The sequence below is a fragment of the Erythrolamprus reginae genome, chromosome 10, assembly GCF_031021105.1.
Source record: "Erythrolamprus reginae isolate rEryReg1 chromosome 10, rEryReg1.hap1, whole genome shotgun sequence".
Classification (NCBI taxonomy): domain Eukaryota; kingdom Metazoa; phylum Chordata; class Lepidosauria; order Squamata; family Dipsadidae; genus Erythrolamprus; species Erythrolamprus reginae.
Window position 1 is genome coordinate 16,406,074 of NC_091959.1, and position 17,555 is coordinate 16,423,628.

Here is a 17,555-nt window from a genome sequence, read left to right on the forward strand (position 1 = left end):
GTCTGATTTTTTTCCCCTTTCCTTATCTTGGTCTTTACTGAGCAGAAAATTTGAAGAAGGAGCCAAAGACTGTGGTTTTGTGGCAGCTGTATGATAAAGCTGGGATGGCAGACCTAAGATCAACTCGCCATGGCTGTCCGAAATGACCCGATCACAGCGGCTAGAGATCATGTTCACATAATGCATTTAACCTGGTGAATGGATTAACCCCGGCTCTGGTGGGCAGGACGGACTGAATCCTAAATGAATCAGATGGGCTGGAGTTCGCCCAGCCTGCTAAGCGCCACACCAACGAACCAAGTTTAAATACCAGCTGAGCAGTTTGTGCTATTGCAGGGATTAGCTTTTTCTGCAACATTTCTTGCCAACACAGCCATTGTTTAAACCCTGGATGGATCACAAAATCTCCATGCACCCATTTGGCATTTGCTGTAGCACAACATCTAAAATTAAGGCTTCAATAATCTACTGATCAGCAATCAATATCTGCTCCAGAAAAAGACCCAAAGATGGAAATTCTCTCCCCTTTAGCAGGCACATTGTAATCCTTCTGGGAAATCAGGATGCTTATTTTTTGCTGAGAAGAGGAACGGGGGGTCTTAGGCTAAGTGCAGCAAAGCTTAACCCTTCCTTCCTGGAACCTTTTGCAATCAAAATCCATTTGTACTTATGGAGGGGGAAAAAAAATAAAATCTACCAGCTGGGCTAATTCCTTTCCCAGTTGATCTGAAGGGCAGTTCCCTAAATATGCTAAATTATTCCATCAAAACCCTGACAGAGTTCACGTCTTAAGCTGAATGGTAGCTTGTGATTCATTTGTTAAATAAACTTCAATTGGCTTCGGGGAAACACAAACACAACCCGTTGTGGCTTAACATGGTGTCAACAGAGTGATGGTTTGGCCCTAATTCTAAGCACACTTATTATTGAGGAAGCTTCGTGGAATATTTCCAGGCAAGGAATCTATCATTGAGCTGTAAGAAATATGTTGTAAGTGCCAAGTACAATCTCCTGGCGATTTCTTCAATGCAACCCTGGGGAAAACAAAGGGTGTGTGTGCAGTGATGGGCTACCAAAATTTTTACTACCACACTGTGGGCGTGGCTTATGCATTTTGTTTCAACATCTTTCAGTGCAAATTGGGTGTTCTGGGGTGCAGCTCCATTTTTGCTACCCCACTGCGTTCCCCCACATCTGGGCAGTAGCCCACCCCTGATTATCTACTATATTAATAATAATAATAATAATAATAATAATAATAATAATAATAGTAATAATAGTAATAATAATAACAATAATTTATTGGATTTGTATGCCGCCCCTCTCCGCAGACTCAGGGTGGCTAACAACAATAATAAACACAACATGTACAATCCAATAATAAAAACAACTAAAAACCCCTATAATAAAACCAAACATACACACAGACATACCATGCATAACTTGTAATGGCCTAGGGGGAAGAGATATCTCAACTCCCCCATGCCTGGCGGTATAAATGAGTCTTGAGTAGTTTACGAAAGTGTATGTACACACACGCATACACAGCTCTATTAAAATTATACACATTGAACCTCATTTATTGTGATAGGAAAAACATAACCCAGAGCCCAGAAGGGTTTTGATCTATAAAGCCCTTCATGGCACCGGACCAGGATATCTGCAAGACCGCCTTCTGCCGCACGAATCCCAGCGGCCGGTTAGGTCCCACAGAGTTGTTCTACTCCGGGTCCCGTCGACTAAACAATGTCGTCTGGCGGGCCCCAGGGGAAGAGCCTTCTCTGTGGCGGCTCCAATCCTCTGGACTCAATTCCCCCCCAGAGATTAGGACTGCCCCCACACTCCTTGCCTTTCGTAAACTCCTTAAAACCCACCTCTGTCGTCAGGCTTGGAGGAACTGAGACATCCCCCCCTTGCCTATGTAGTTTTGTGCATGATATGACTGTGTGTATGTATTTTATATATTGGGGTTTTTTTTCTTTTTAGACTTTTTAATGTAAAACTATTATTTTAGATTTTAATTATTAGATTTGTTACCATGTATTGTTTTTATCACTGTTGTGAGCCGCCCCGAGTCTACGGAGAGGGGTGGCATACAAATCTAATAAATAATAATAATAAAAATAATAATAATAAAATAAAAAAGAGAAAAAGTCTTTTGCTATCGGTACTGTGTACCTTACCAAACTTTTGCTAACGGTACTGCGTAACTGACCGTACCCGTAGGAGCCCACCACTGTGTGTGTGTGAAATGGCAGCCATAACTGCATAATCAAAGCCCTCTTTTTGGAAGCACTTAAAAAGGGGCTGTGGCTTTGATTGGGCAACTGTGGCCACCACATTTGATTTATGTGCCTGTTCCACGTAGAGACCTATCTAGGGGTGGGCTACTGCCCGGATGGGGGGGGAACGTAGTGGGGTAGCAAAAACGGAGCTCCACCCCAGGGCACCCAATTTGCATGAAAGATGTTGAAAGAAAATGCAGGGCGTCCTGCAAAAGCCAGGGCCACAGTGTGGTAGTAAACATTTTGGTAGCCCTTCACTGGACATATCCATCCACATTACACGCGTTCTAGGTAGATGCAGAACAGGGGCGGATTCCCATTACTGCCGCCATCAGTGGACTGCGCGCTCAGCTTCAGTTATCGTGTTTTTGCTTCTGCGCATGTGCAGGAAGCAAAATCGCAGCAGGGGACATGCACACGCGCAAGATTTCAGTGATTTGTGCATGTGCAGAAGCAAGGTTCATGAGATTTTGGCGAGATTTTGCTTCCTGTGCAAGTGCAGAAGCAAAAATGCTGGGACGTTCACGCACACGCGCAAGAGACCTGAAGCCACATGCGCAGCTATCGCTACCATTGTGCCGTCCTTTAGAATAGAAGAACAGAATAGATTAGAATTTTTATTGACCAAGTGTGATTGGACACACAAGGAATTTGTCTTGGTGCATATGCTCTCAGCGTCCATAAAATAAGATATACATTTGTCAAGAATCATGTGGTACGACACTTAATGATTGTCATAGGGGTCAAATAAGCAATGAAGAAGCAATATTAATAAAAATCTTAGGATATAAGCAACAAGTTACAGTCATACAGTCAACATGGGAGGAAATGGGTGATAGGAATGATGAGAAAAACCAGTAGAATAGAAGTGAAGATTTAGTAGAAAGTCTGACAGTGCTGAGGGAATTATTTGTTTAGTAGAGTGATGGCGTTCGGGGGGAAACTGTTCTTGTGTCTAGTTGTCTTGGTGTGCAGTGCTCTGTAGCGACGTTTTGAGGGTAGGAGTTGAAACAATTTGTGTCCAGAACGTGAGGGGTCAGTAAATATTTTCCCCGCCCTCTTTTTGACTCGTGCAGTATACAGGTCCTCAATGGAAGGCAGGTTGGCAGCAATTGTTTTTTCTGCAGTTCTGATTCTCCTCTGAAGTCTGTGTCGGTCCTGTTGGGTTGCAGCACCAAACCAGACAGTTATAGAGGTGTCAATCAAGAGGCAGGAGGCAAAATGGCATCTTGAGGGAAGGCACTTCTCTCCTGGACAAAGCCTGGCACCTCCTTTTATTGTCAACCAGTAGTCATCAAGTCACATCTCATGGGTATTAGAAAATACAGGATCCTATTGGTTAGTTGATGCATGGGAGGCTTGTGCTTTACCTCGTGGACAGTGAGTGGTCAATTGATGTTGTTCCTTAAAGCCAATGTGCAGTTTTTGGAGTACAGTGTTCCCTCGATTTTCGCGGGTTCGAACTTCGCGAAAAGTCCATACCACGGTTTTTCAAAAATATTAATTAAAAAATACTTTGTGGTTTTTTTCCTTATAACACGGTTTTTCCCGCCCGATGACATCATATGTCATTGCCAAACTTTCATCCGCCTTTAATAAATATTTTTTTTAATAAACTTTAATAAATAAACATGGTGAGTAATAATATAAATGGTTGCTAGGGGAGTGGGAAATGGTAATTTAGGGGTTTAAAGTGTTAAGGGAAGGCTTGTGATACTGTTCATAGCCCAAAATAGTGTATTTACTTCCACATCTCTACTTCGCGGAAATTCGACTTTCGCGTGCGGTCTCGGAACGCATCCCCCGCAAAAATCGAGGGAACACTGTATTTCTTCTCTCCAGGGTTGATCAAGGAGGAAGTCTGCTTTTAGGAAAGGAACAGCACTTATCAACTTAATTGTTGATCTGGTGCTTTATCACAGGATGTTAGTTAACCCTTTGGTATGCCAGCCAGAGAACTTCCATCCTGTCTCCACACTTTACCGTACCAGTAGCAGATGCAGTTCAGATTCCCCATTTTTTTCCCTAGACTAAGACATGAACAATTGAAGTGCGCTGAATTGAATTGTGCCTAGGCCAGGGGTAGGCAAAGTAGCCTCTTCTATGACATGTGGACTTCAACTCCCAGAATTCCCGAGCTAGCATGATTGGCCCTGGAATTCTGGGAGTTGAAGTCCACAAGTCATAGAAGAGCCAACTTTGCCTACCCCTGGTCTAGGCCAATAAAGAGAAGAATTAGAGGATCACATGATATTTGAGGGGCTGTCCCAAAAAAGAGGTAGGTCAACCTATTCTCCAAAGCACCAGAAGTACAAGAGTACAAGAATACAAGAAGTATCAGATGGAAGGTATCAAGGGGAGATCCAACCTAGAACTAAGGAGAAATTTCCTGACAATTAGAACAATGAACCGATGGAATAGCTTCCCCGCAGAAGTTATGAATGCTCCATCACAGGAGGCTTTCAAGAAGAGACAAGACAGTCATTTGTGCAGAATAATATAGATGTCCAGCTTCAGCAGGGGGGTTGTACTAGAAAACCACCAAGGTCCCTTCCACCTCTGTTGTTCTGTATTCTTGCACCACATAAAGCAATAAACCCTCCTTTACAAGCCACAAAGGTTCAGCTCGCATGATTTGGAAAACGAACAGAACTTCGTATGCGGTGGTTTAACACAAATGCCCTTTCAGCCCCAAAGTTACACCAATGAGACAACTTTTAACAAGGACCATTTCTAAAAACATCACAGATGAATTAGAAACAGAATTTTCTTGCCTTCTGCCAGGTCTAGGTATGTGTGAGAGAAGGGGGGAAGGGAAAGGGATGGAGGGAGGGGGAGAGAGAGAGAGAGATTGCCTTCTTCATTGTAAGTAACCTTCAAAGAAATCGTTTCTTGAAGGAAAAGGTTTCGGAGAGCTATTTCTGTTTACCCCTGAAAATGGAAAAATCGGATCTTTGGAGAAAACTCTGCTATCAGGGCACTGTTCAAAAAATGTGCTGGGACCCTCCTTAATAAATTTATCGTATCTCTAATAGCCAAGTGCAAGCAATTAAACAAACATACACAAACACACACAAAACCCGGACACAGTTTGTTTCTTGGAAGAACAAAGAATGCTTTGGTGAAAATGGTAGCAATGAGATGTGTAGATTTCATCAGTTTTCTCCCCCTATTTTTGTTTTATTTTCTTCTCCACCAGAACCCTCTTTATGAATCGCTTTATCCTTCTCAATAAGATACTGTCTGCGCAATCAGCGATGATAAATGGCAAATAATTGTAAACCTGATATTGCTTTTCAATATTGAATTTATCATGCTGTCTTCTTAACACATATTAAATACTTTAAAGAATTTATATATTTGTTAGATTACTCCATGGTTCGTTCCCACCCACCCCTTCCCTCCAATAAGCAAAATGTATTAGTTTTTGCAGTTTGGGGGAATCTAAGAATAGACAACATCATTAATAATGCTGAATAACAATCTGGTCTCCTTCACAGCTAATCTCTCCTTACTAATCCAAAGAACTCAAATCAAATAACGTATATTAGATTTAGGTGCCCAGACCCAATGCAAAACATTCATTCTGTGCTTTGCTCCCCATGCAGCTGATTTCACTCAATTTTTGCCTGAGTAGGGGAAAAAAGGGGGGAACTTATCAAATTGGAAAGTGTTAAGGAATAATTGATCAGGCTGATCAGTCTCCGTCCTGGAACTGCCAGGGATGTAAGACCGATAAAGATTTAGGAGGCAGTTCTAGAAACAGTCAGCGGCCAGCTTGGTGAAAATTCCTTGCCGGCCCACCCAGAAAGAGAAACATAAAAATCTTGCCATAACATATATGGGGAGAGATTAGTTCTAATGAGAAACAGTTCAGCTCCTCAAATTCTTACAACCCCCGTGCCATCCCTTTCAATAAATCTTGTTGAAGAAAACGGTGAGCATGACGTGTGGAAAGAAAGGGCTCACTTTTAGACAACTGCCAATCAACCTGACAGAGGTTGGAACAGTGTTTCTCAACCTTAGCAGTTTGAAGATGTGTGGACTTCAACTCCCAGAATTCCCCAGCAGGGGAATTCTGGGAGTTGAAGTCCACACATCTTCAAACCCCCAAGGTTGAAAAACACTGGGTTGGATTAACTGTGTCCAGTTCTGGAGACCTCACCTACAAAAAGATATTGACAAAATTGAACGGGTCCAAAGACGGGCTACAAGAATGGTGGAAGGTCTTAAGCATAAAACGTATCAGGAAAGACTTCATGAACTCAATCTGTATAGTCTGGAGGACAGAAGGAAAAGGGGGGACATGATCGAAACATTTAAATATATTAAAGGGTTAAATAAGGTCCAGGAGGGAAGTGTTTTTAATAGGAAAGTGAACACAAGAACAAGGGGACACAATCTGAAGTTAGTTGGGGGAAAGATCAAAAGCAACATGAGAAAATATTATTTTACTGAAAGAGTAGTAGATCCTTGGAACAAACTTCCAGCAGACGTGGTAGATAAATCCACAGTAACTGAATTTAAACATGCCTGGGATAAACATATATCCATCCTAAGATAAAATACAGAAAATAGTATAAGGGCAGACTAGATGGACCATGAGGTCTTTTTCTGCCGTCAGACTTCTATGTTTCTATGTTTCTAAGGTTCCAGCAGCCACAATCCAACCCCAAACTCAGGAATTAATTTTCGCCAGATTTTAAAATGATAGCAAGCCTATGGAGTATGGAATGATGCTTTTCAAAATAATATTACTTCTCTTCTACATTGGCTCACAGAAAGTATGGCTGGCAGGGAAGAGAAAGGACTGGATGTAAACACAGGAATAACTCTGGATTATGTGTGTTCCGATCTCAAGGTCCAGGCAAGGGCAAAAATGCAATGGACAAGGAAACCCATCAAGTGAATGATGATTTTCAGGAAGACGTTGGACAACTATTTGTCTGAAATGATAGGGTTTCCAACTTGAGCAAGGGGTTGGACTAGAAGACCTCCAAGGTCCCTTCCAACCCTGTTATTCTGACGCGGAGGCAAGGCTTGACTCATCAAATTAACTTACAATGGGAACAAAGGGGAGAAAAAGAAGAAACCTTCCTTTGTTTGACATTCAAGGTCACTCCAGAGTTCATTTTTTTCCTCCCAGTCTTTTCTTCTATGATTGCTAGTGATATTGAATATGTTCCAGATCCGAAGGCAGTAACCCACTCCAAGGCAATTGTGCGAGATCTACTTTTATACCCAGTTCTCTGGACCCTCTGGAAGAATGTCCGAAGACACTTTGGTCTGATATAAGGGCTATTTCTATTTTCTATTCTTTATTTTATCTTCATGAAGCGCCTTCTTTTCAAACCGTTAGACTTGCGCTGATTAAAACCCTAAATGGGAAAGGGCACCTTTCTAACGTAATAAAAGGCGCATAAACTCTTGGAAGTGGCTCTCTTATGCCAGATTCCTGGCGAGATGGCAAGAAAGTGGCTTAAATCGCAGCAGCAGCACAGAAAAGCAAGTCTCCATTTTACACTGCTACCGTTCATAATGACGTCTGTTTTCTGGCACGAGCTTTCGCTTTTCTGCCTCCTGATTTTCTTTTCCCTTCCCTTCGGGGCACCCTCCCAGGGGAGATCAAACTGTCTGTGTGTGTGGGGGGGGTGAGTGACCTGCCTCCAAGCCCCCCCTATCTGGCTCATGATCTGCTTGTCCGCAGACAGAAGGCAGGAAGGGAGAGAGTGCCAGGTAAACCATCTGTCTTCATTATGGCCTAGAGTAGATGCCAAGATGGTTTCCTGCTTCCCACCCCCCCAGTGGAAGAATATGCGAGTGGGGGGGGAGAGAACCTACTTTGATCCGAAGACATCTTGGGACTCTGGATTTTGCCACCAGGTTGCAATGCAGGGTTTCAATCAAGCTGAAGCTGTAAACCTCCGCTGGACATTTTCTATCTCCAACATCTCACTGCGTTTTCAGCCTTTTTCGAAATCTGTCCCTTGGAAAAATAATAGATATTTTTTTAAAAAAAAATGCATATTAGATTCCTCAGTCTTCTTTCCTTTGAGCTGCTGAATCGGATCCCTGGGGGATTTAGCAATAGCAATAGCCCGTAGACTTATATACCGCTTCACAGTGCTTTACAGCCCTCTCTACGGTTGACCTCTCCAGATTCCTAAGAGGTCAGTAAGGGGCGAGTACAAGTACACTAGAGTGCCTTCCGTCCCCTGTCCTATTACTCTCCTATATCTCCTATTCCTTTCTTCTATTCCTGTATCTCTTCTTCTATTCCTTCATTGATATGTTCTACCGTGTTTCCCCGATAGTAAGGCAGTGTCTTACTATCTTTTTACCCCCAAAAGCCCCACTGTGTCTTACTTTGGGGGTATGTCTTACATCTCCCCGCGCGCCTTCGCCTTCCAAGCTCCCCGCGCGCATTGCTTCCAAGCTCCCCGCGCGCCTTCGCATTCTCCCCGCGCGCCTTCGCCTTCCAAGCTCCCCGCACGCATTGCTTCCAAGCTCCCCGCGCGCCTTCGCTCGCCTTCGCTCGCCACCGCCTCTTCCCCTGCCGAAGCTCAGCTGCAAGCGGCCAGCGAGGCCGATCGGATCCGAGGCGAGCGGCCGGAGCTGCGCCCTCCTTCGCCCGCCTCCTTTCCGCTCGCCTCGGAGCCGCTTGCAGCTGAGCCTCGGCAAGGGAAGAGGCGGTGGCGCCGCGGCGAGCGAAGGCGAGGGGCGCGCAGGGAGCTGCCGGAAAGGAGGGCGCAGCTCCCTGCGCGCCCCTCGCCTTCGCTCGCCGCGGCGCCACCGCCTCTTCCCCTGCCGAGGCTCAGCTGCAAGCGGCCAGCGAGGCCGCTCGGCTCCGAGGCGAGCGGAAAGGAGGCGGGCGAAGGAGGGCGCAGCTCCGGCCGCTCACCTCGGATCCGATCGGCCTCGCTGGCCGCTTGCAGCTGAGCTTCGGCAGGGGAAGAGGCGGTGGCGAGCGAAGGCGAGCGAAGGCGCGCGGGGAGCTTGGAAGCAATGCGCGCGGGGAGCTTGGAAGGCGAAGGCGCGCGGGGAGAATGCGAAGGCGCACGGGGAGCTTGGAAGGCGAGCGAAGCTGCAAGCGGCCTCGCTGGCCGCTTGCAGCTGAGCTTCGGCAGGGGAAGAGGCGGTGGAAGAGGCCGCGGCGAGCGAAGGCGAGGGGCGCGCGGGGAGCTTGGAAGCAATGTCATCGCCCCCCCCCCCCGCAATACCGTTTATACCGTGTTTCCCCGAAAGTAAGACATATGTCTTACTTTCGGGGTATGGCTTATATAAGCCGACCCCCCTGAAACCCCCCATATGTCTTACAATCGGGGGGGTCTTACTATCGGGGAAACACGGTATTACTATATCTTCTTTTCTATTCTTTCATAGATATATTTTACTATGAGTATCTCCTCTATAACCTTCATCATGTATTTTACTATGTGTATATATATATATATATATATACCCACTAAAACTCTCATTGCGTGTTGGACAAAATAAATAAATGAAATAAATAAATAAAATAAGCGGTTTACAGAGTCAGCCTATTGCTCCCAACAATCTGGGTCCTCATTTTACCCACCTCAGAAGGACAGAAGGCTGAGTCAACCTTGAGCCTGGTGAGATTTGAACTGGTGAATTACAGCTAGCAGTCAGCAGAAGCAGTTTGCAGTACTGCACTCTAACCACTGTGCCACCAAGGCTCTTAATCTCTTGCAGGACCCAAAGGAAATGAGATGGAGAATGAAATGATGTACAATTTTTTTTCCCTTCTAGACCACAGGGGTGTTAAACTCAAGGCCTGTAGTCCATGGGGTGCTTAAATCTGGTCCATGGGGCTGCCCTGGAAACAGTGAAGGACGGGTCCACGGTGCTGCGGTGCTTGGCTGGCAGAGGGTTGCAGGAGGCTGTCGCAGCTGAAAAAGGAGCTGAGGAGCCTGTTTTCGCTCCTTGAACCCACAGAAAACCAGGAGCTAAAGTCTTCTAACCCTTTTTGGCAATCAGGCAGATTGAGTGGACAACCTGCTGCTTTTCAACATTTGCATAGTTGCTGTGATGATAAAAAGAGATAATTGTACATTACAAAAACCGTCCTAGGGATTGGTTAGAGACAATTACCCACAAAGCTGGATTTAGTCAAGTAAGCATATTTGATAGCATGAAATAACGATTCGGGTTCCAGAAGACAAATCCTAGCACAGCTAGTTTGCATTGTTGAGGGGCAGGAAATCTACTTTGGTGCTCCAAAACAATATCTCTCCTGCACGCTTTCTGTTTTTGCTTGCCATCAAATTCTAATAAAAGCTAATTCACAAAAAATGAAGACAAGGAGAAAACCCTGCAAGTAAATGGTGCTTAATGTTGTTATTGGACTTTTGCAGGCATGAATAATTTTATTGAGGTCAAAATCAGTAATGCACTCGAAGCAAAGTAAGTTTAACATTCAAGTTGACCAATCTACATATCTGCCATTGTTTTTAGCATAACATTTGGCAGATTACACACATACACCCTGTTATCTGATATGCAGGAGACTATCAGCAAAGGTTGGATGGACACCATCCCTCTCCTAACGTCCTCTTTTATTCGTATCCATTTCATGTATTAATAAGCATGTTTATACCTGTATGTGTTATCTAATTAATACAGGCTTGACAACATAAATAAATATAAAAGTAAAAAAGAAATAAGGAATAAAATCTGGAAAATGAAAAATGAATGCTTAAATTCCAACAAAAATAAAAGGGAGTTATTAAAAGCATATTTAATTTTAAAATATTTAAAGATTTCCTGTATTTACTTGTCCATTTATTTCAACAGGACTGGCACAAGAGAAGATAAAAAGTGTCTGGAAACCTGTGTGCGTCTCATACGAGTTCTATCTCCATCCATCTCCGTTCTTAATTAAATAACTCATTACTTAATAAAGTCAACCAATGATTTATTTGAATTCATTAATTCTGAATAAATGCTCCTCTTTGGTGTTGCTTCTGTCATTGACAAAGATCAGGTCCTGAAAATAAAGTCAGATGGCTTTATGTTAACAAGCCCTGTGGTTAAGATGGATGCCCTTCGCCTCTTGGGGGATGGGAAGATGGAAGGTAGCGGACGATGGCATCATAATAATAAGGAATAACCTTTCCGGGAGAATTGAGAATGTGGGAACCCTTCCATCGCAGAATAAGTACCTTTCCCCTAGGGGTGTTCTTGGCCTTGCACCAAAATATGCTAAGGCGGCCATCAATATCTCCCTCTGACTTTCATTGCAGGATATATTAAGTTACTGCAAAACTCTATAAAAATAGTTTGCTTGAAGAAAGAAATACGACTCAAAAGAGAACCTAGTCCTGTATTTAAGAAAGCCAATGGGCAACAGATCAGAACAAGGAGACGGTGGGAAATTTGGCTGCTGTCCTGTCAAAGACATTCAAGTCAATGGATGACCTCTGGCAAGCCATTTGACCTTCCTGTTCTTTGGCTGCCAAAAATCTCAGGCCTGGTAGAGCTTGTTTTGCATTTGCACTAGCAAAAAAACCCTCTTTCCTTTAAAAACGCAAGCAGAGCGACATGGCTCAGCAAAGAATCTGCGTGCCGTCTCCTCTGTGCCTCCTCATCCTTGTAAGCATTTAATTTTTACCTGCTTACTTAGAAGTTTGTCAGCACAAACTGCATTTCCCCCCCACCGCCTTTTGGAAGAAAAAGCAAACAACAGATGCAGGCGGGGGGTGGGGGAAGTTTACAGTGCAAAAAAAATATTAACGGTCAAAAATTATTCACCAGGAAAATTTAAATTCTACACGTGCAATATTAGGCATCGTAACATATGTCTATTTTGCATATTATTTTATTCATCTGAAATCCAGCCTGCCAAATATCTCTATGGGCTGCAGAAAAATGAACCGGTGACAATAGAAAGTTTGCAGGATAAAGGAAAAACTATCCAGAGTACTGAAATAAAAATACTGGCAATACTGTATTCTTCCAATCGCTTTTTATGTGTAGTTCAAGCACCGAAGCTGTGTTACCTTTATTGTTACTGATTTTATCAGTCAAATATCTTTAATAGTTGGAATTGTTTATAAAAATAGCTGTGTAAATATCCATGCCCATTGCCTGAATTTTAGGCCAATTTATAGTTTAAACATCATTCTGTGCCAACAAAGACAAGTTTATTCAACAGGAGTTGTTACAAATTACTTGTTTTGGGTCTCCCCCCCCCCTTTTTTTTTTGTTTTTAAGTGGTTATGGAAATGTTTTTGTTTCTCTCTGTGGTGCTATAAAAAAGCTGTATATGCCAATTATCATTTTGAAAAAAGATCCTCCCTACATTTTACTTGCAATTCTGATTTTCTGAAGTTGTCCTTACAGGCAGATTATCACTTGTAACAATGCAAGTGTAAGATGTAGAATAAAATAAGCTTAAACACCTCTATGACCAATATTCAAGGAATAAGGCACCTGAGATAGCCAGGATTGTCTGAATATTTCAGAACTATATTTATCTGGGCAGAAACCCCAGTTAGAACATCCCAATATTTATGGGATGGATAGAATACTTCGATGTTGAGGCCCAAGGTGTCTCTTGACTGAGTTTGGTTCCTTAGAATTACATTGCAAAGGCTACTAAAAAAAACTCGAGCCAATTCCTTTTAGCCATCTATCGCAGAGGTCTTCAAATTTGGCAACTTTAAGACTTGTGGACTTCAACTCCCAGAATTCTTCAGTCAATCACTAGTCTCTAAATCAATCCCATCAACAGTCACTAAGCGAATTGTTGTAAGTCAAGAATTATCTGTACACAGAGGTATTTCCACTTATATCTATTCATATTTTTGCCAATGCCAATGTTCAGAAAAACTACTAATGAATGTAAAAGCTATTTGGATATAATAGGTAAGTTGCTGGTGGTGACTCATTTCCAATTTTATTTCCTTCCTTCCTTCCTTGATACTCCCAGGATGATTTGGGCTTCTCTTTCCTTCTAATCTGCCAAAATGAGTTGTGGCTATAAGGATAATCTAAGATATACTTGAGAAGAATTATGCTGGAAGAGTTTACAATAGTGCAATGGGCTAAATAATGCAACACATGATTTTAATAAAAGAGTTTCCCATGTTGTATTGGCCTTCAATTCTGCTATCTTAACTGTGAAACACCTTTCCAAAATTATTTTTTTTTAAAGAAAATGAACAGCTTGGTTCCATTATGTGTGTTACTTAGTTCAGTGATTGATAAGAATTCAGGAGGCAGTTTTGTAAACAGCCACCTGCTCCTTTGTTATCAGTGAAAAGAATTGCCTCCTTGTTGGTTCGCAACAAAGCTATTAGAGAGGAACTAAGAAAAACACCACCAATAATGCACTAGGGAATAAATTAGTTCGACACTCAGAATAAGTCAGTTCTAGAATTCTGGTAATCCTTTTTCATCTTGATAGATGGCATTAAAGAAGACCCTGTGAGAATCTTGCTTGGAAGAATTACTTTGGGTTGAGGTAGTTGCCAAAGAGCTTAACAATACACTTAATTATAATATAGTACATTTTAAGGTATTTAATTTGGTGGAGCACATCGGCTGGTAAACATGCATGGGCTATAATTTAAAAGTTAATATAGACAAGTGCACTGATTTTAAAAGATGTATGCAGAGCTCTAGGCTAGATTGGAAAGTTAAAAAACATTAGCACTAGATGTTACCTAGTTTGGGTAATGAAACATTCGCAAAACGAAAAACAGCTAAGCTCACAGAACACCAAAGAACCCATAGTTCTCCTCCTCCTTTCTCTCTCCACACCCCAATCCACCTTAGCACTGATTATGTTACCCAGTTGGGTAATGGAATGTCTGCAAGACAACAACCAAACTCAGAGCACCAAGGACCCATTTCAACCTTGAGCTACAAATATTTGCCATTATTAGTTAAAACACACAACATCCCAGAATGACAAATGTGATGTTGCCAAATACTTGCATAGTCACCAAACCTTTACTTTTATAGAGGTATCAAATTGCATGTTGTATAACAGTAGAGTTCAGCAATTTAATCTTAAATTTGGAATTGTTTAACCAATACATAACAGTAAAAACTAAGCAAAAATAAAAGTAGAACGAGGATAATCTCTCTCTCTATGAATCTAATAGGTTATGCCATTGCTTGTGACAATGTATACTAGAGCAGTATTTTTCTGCATTTTTTTTTTATTTTGAAGATGAACTTACAGGTTTATTAAGGAAACTTTGAAGAAAGCAGTGGGGATCCTGGAAAAAAATCAGAAAAGGCCAATGAATCTCTCTGCTTCATTCAACAGGGCTGATCTAGGGAAAGGGTGACTCCTAGTGCCGGTTATGAAAATTACATCCTGAAAACTATTGGCAAATGCACTTAAATCCAGAGGTCTTGAAATTTGGCAACTTTAAGACTTGTGGACTTCAACTCCCAGAATTCTCCAGCCAGCTACGCTGGAGCTACGCTGGAGCTACGCTGGCTGGAGAATTCTGGGAGTTGAAGTCCACAAGTCTTAAAGTTGCCAAGTTTCAGAGATAGATAGATAGATAGATAGATAGATAGATAGATAGATAGATAGATAGATAGATAGATAGATAGATAGATAGATAATCTGTGGCTCTCTATTGCCATTTCAAATCTGTGAAATAATTGGATGGGATTTACCTCTAAGTAAAGATTCATTAGATCACCATACACCATCTGTGAGTCATGATTTTGGAAACAAAAGTGTTTCAACTACAGAATAAACCTTTTCATCTTCCCTGGCTTATTTCTTGAGTTGGGCGACTGCATAGCTTTTAATGTGCCATATGGAAGGAAAGGCATTTTTTTCTTTCGTAACTGGCATGGGGGGGGGGAGTTGATGGGAGCTTCTACAGTGTACATGAACATAACCTGAAATGAAAGGAGTTACCAGATTAAAATGTCATTAAAATGTCAGAAGATGATACATTACAACTGCACGTCTATGGAAAAATCAGAGTTGTGCATATCACAGTAAATTTTTCTTCTTTACTTAATAATTGATCATAACGGCTCTGACATGCCAGCAAAAAGGAAGATACTAATCCATTCAGAATGACAGCCTCTGTTTTTAGCAACTTGTGATTATGTTCGTTCTTAACAGCCCGCTTTCCTTGAGTAGTAAGCCCTTTTATGCAGAAATAAAACAGCATTGTCTCTCTCAGGGAAAATACAGGTGTTCCTTGACTTACAACCACAATTGGGCCCAAAATTTATGTTGCTAAAGGACACAGCTAAGTGAATTTTGCCTCATTCTATGACCTTTCTTGTCACCATTGTTAAATGAATAACTGCCATTGTTAAGTCAGTGAGAGGGTTGTTAAGTGAATCTGGCTCTCCCATTGGCTTTGCATGGGAGGAGATCATAAAAGGGGATTAAAGGGACACTGCAGCAGTCATCAATATGAACCAGTGGCCAAGCATCTTAATTTTGATTACGCGACGGTGGGCATGCCGCAATGGATGTGTGAAAACTGGTCAGCTGCAACTTTTGCCAAAAAGTGTTTTTATTTTTTCTCCACAATAAAAACATGTTTACAACATTATATACTTTCAATACAGCTTATATATTATATTCTTAAAGCACAAATGTTAATAAAAACATTACATATCCATTCTATTATATCTTATCTTTCGGTATATACTGCTTATCTCTTGCTGCCTCCTTTTCTAATTTCATCATCCAGAAAAACCAATCTTCTAATTCAATTTACCGCTAATGTTCTTTAACGTGCTTAATAATATATCTCCAATTTCTTAAATCTAGGCCGTATTGCCTTCTTTTTATATTTACTTTCCTAATAACTAAAAAAAATTATCCAATAATAAATCCACATTTACTTATATTTAATATTCAACATCAAAGTATAATTCCTTTTTGTATGTAGCTTTGAACTGGTGACTAAATAAACTGTTGTAAGTCAAGGATTACCTGCAACAGGAGAGTATCATAGCTTGTATGAGTTGGTGGGGTCTTTACAGATCTGGAGCACGCCTTGGTTATTAGTTAATTAATTAATTAAAATTTATATGGCGCCCATCTTCCAAAGGACTCGGTTAGTTTGGGAATTCAGTAACTCTTCCTGGACAGAAGACTATCTAGATCATGGGTCCCAACCTTGGCAGCTTTGCTGGCTGAGGAACTCTGGGAGTTGAAGTCTACCAGTCTTAAAGTTGCCAAGGTTGGAGACTCCTGATCTAGATTATAGCATCTATTTGGGACCCTCCTGCCACAGTCGTGGGTATATGAGTGTGTTTGTGTATCCCTCACACACTTAGGATGATTGTTCCACCACTTAACAGTTCTGACCACCAAGTTCTGACCACTAAGAAGCTTCTCTCAGAAGCTACCTGGATCATTCTGCTTCTAATAAGAAGGCTCTACAGATAGTCCTTGTCTTACAACCATTTGTTTAGGAACCATTCACAGTTACAACAGCACTGAGAAAAGTGACTTGCAACTGTTCCTCACACACAATGACCATTGCAGCATTTCTAAAGTCAGTAAGGTAAAATCACCTTTATTGTCACTTTTTTCTCCCTTGGAACACATTAAAAATGAAAATTCTGGAAAAATCAAAGTGATTTCCCCCCCAAGTGATTTAAATTCAGATGCCTGTCAATCAGCATGTAGTTATGACAGTCCCAGCCAGCTTCTGACTAGCAGTCAATGGAGGAAGTTGGATTCACTTAATGGCCACATTTTTTGTTTAATAGCAGCGGTGATTTGCTTAACTGCAATGGCAAAAACCATTGTAAAATCAGGTACAATAGACTTGCTTAGCAATGGAAATTCTGACTCCAGAAGTGTTCATAAATTGAGGAATAGCTATGCCATCTTATTTTTCAGACAAACCCCACCACCACCAAAAAAAACCCCTTTAAACGCCCCTTTTAACTCTTCCCAGTTCCATCTTGACATATTTGAATTTCCTGTTTGGATTCCTGCTGAGTCTATTTCCAATATGGATCATTTTGCTTCTCAGCATCTCAGTGAATTTCAGATTCCTTAAAAGCATTTCATTTCCCTTATCATAGGGATCATTTATGCCTATATTTTCCCATGTTCTCCTATCCCTCTTTGACTTCTCGTTTAGGATTTCAAGCTTCAATAGGCTGTGTGATGTTTGCCCGGGCTGACTGGAAGCTGGCCTCTCCACGGCTAATTCCACTCAGCTTTTCTCGCTCTTGAGTCTGAATACATGGCCTGCCAACTTTTGCCAGGGCCCCTGATGCCATCAGGCTACT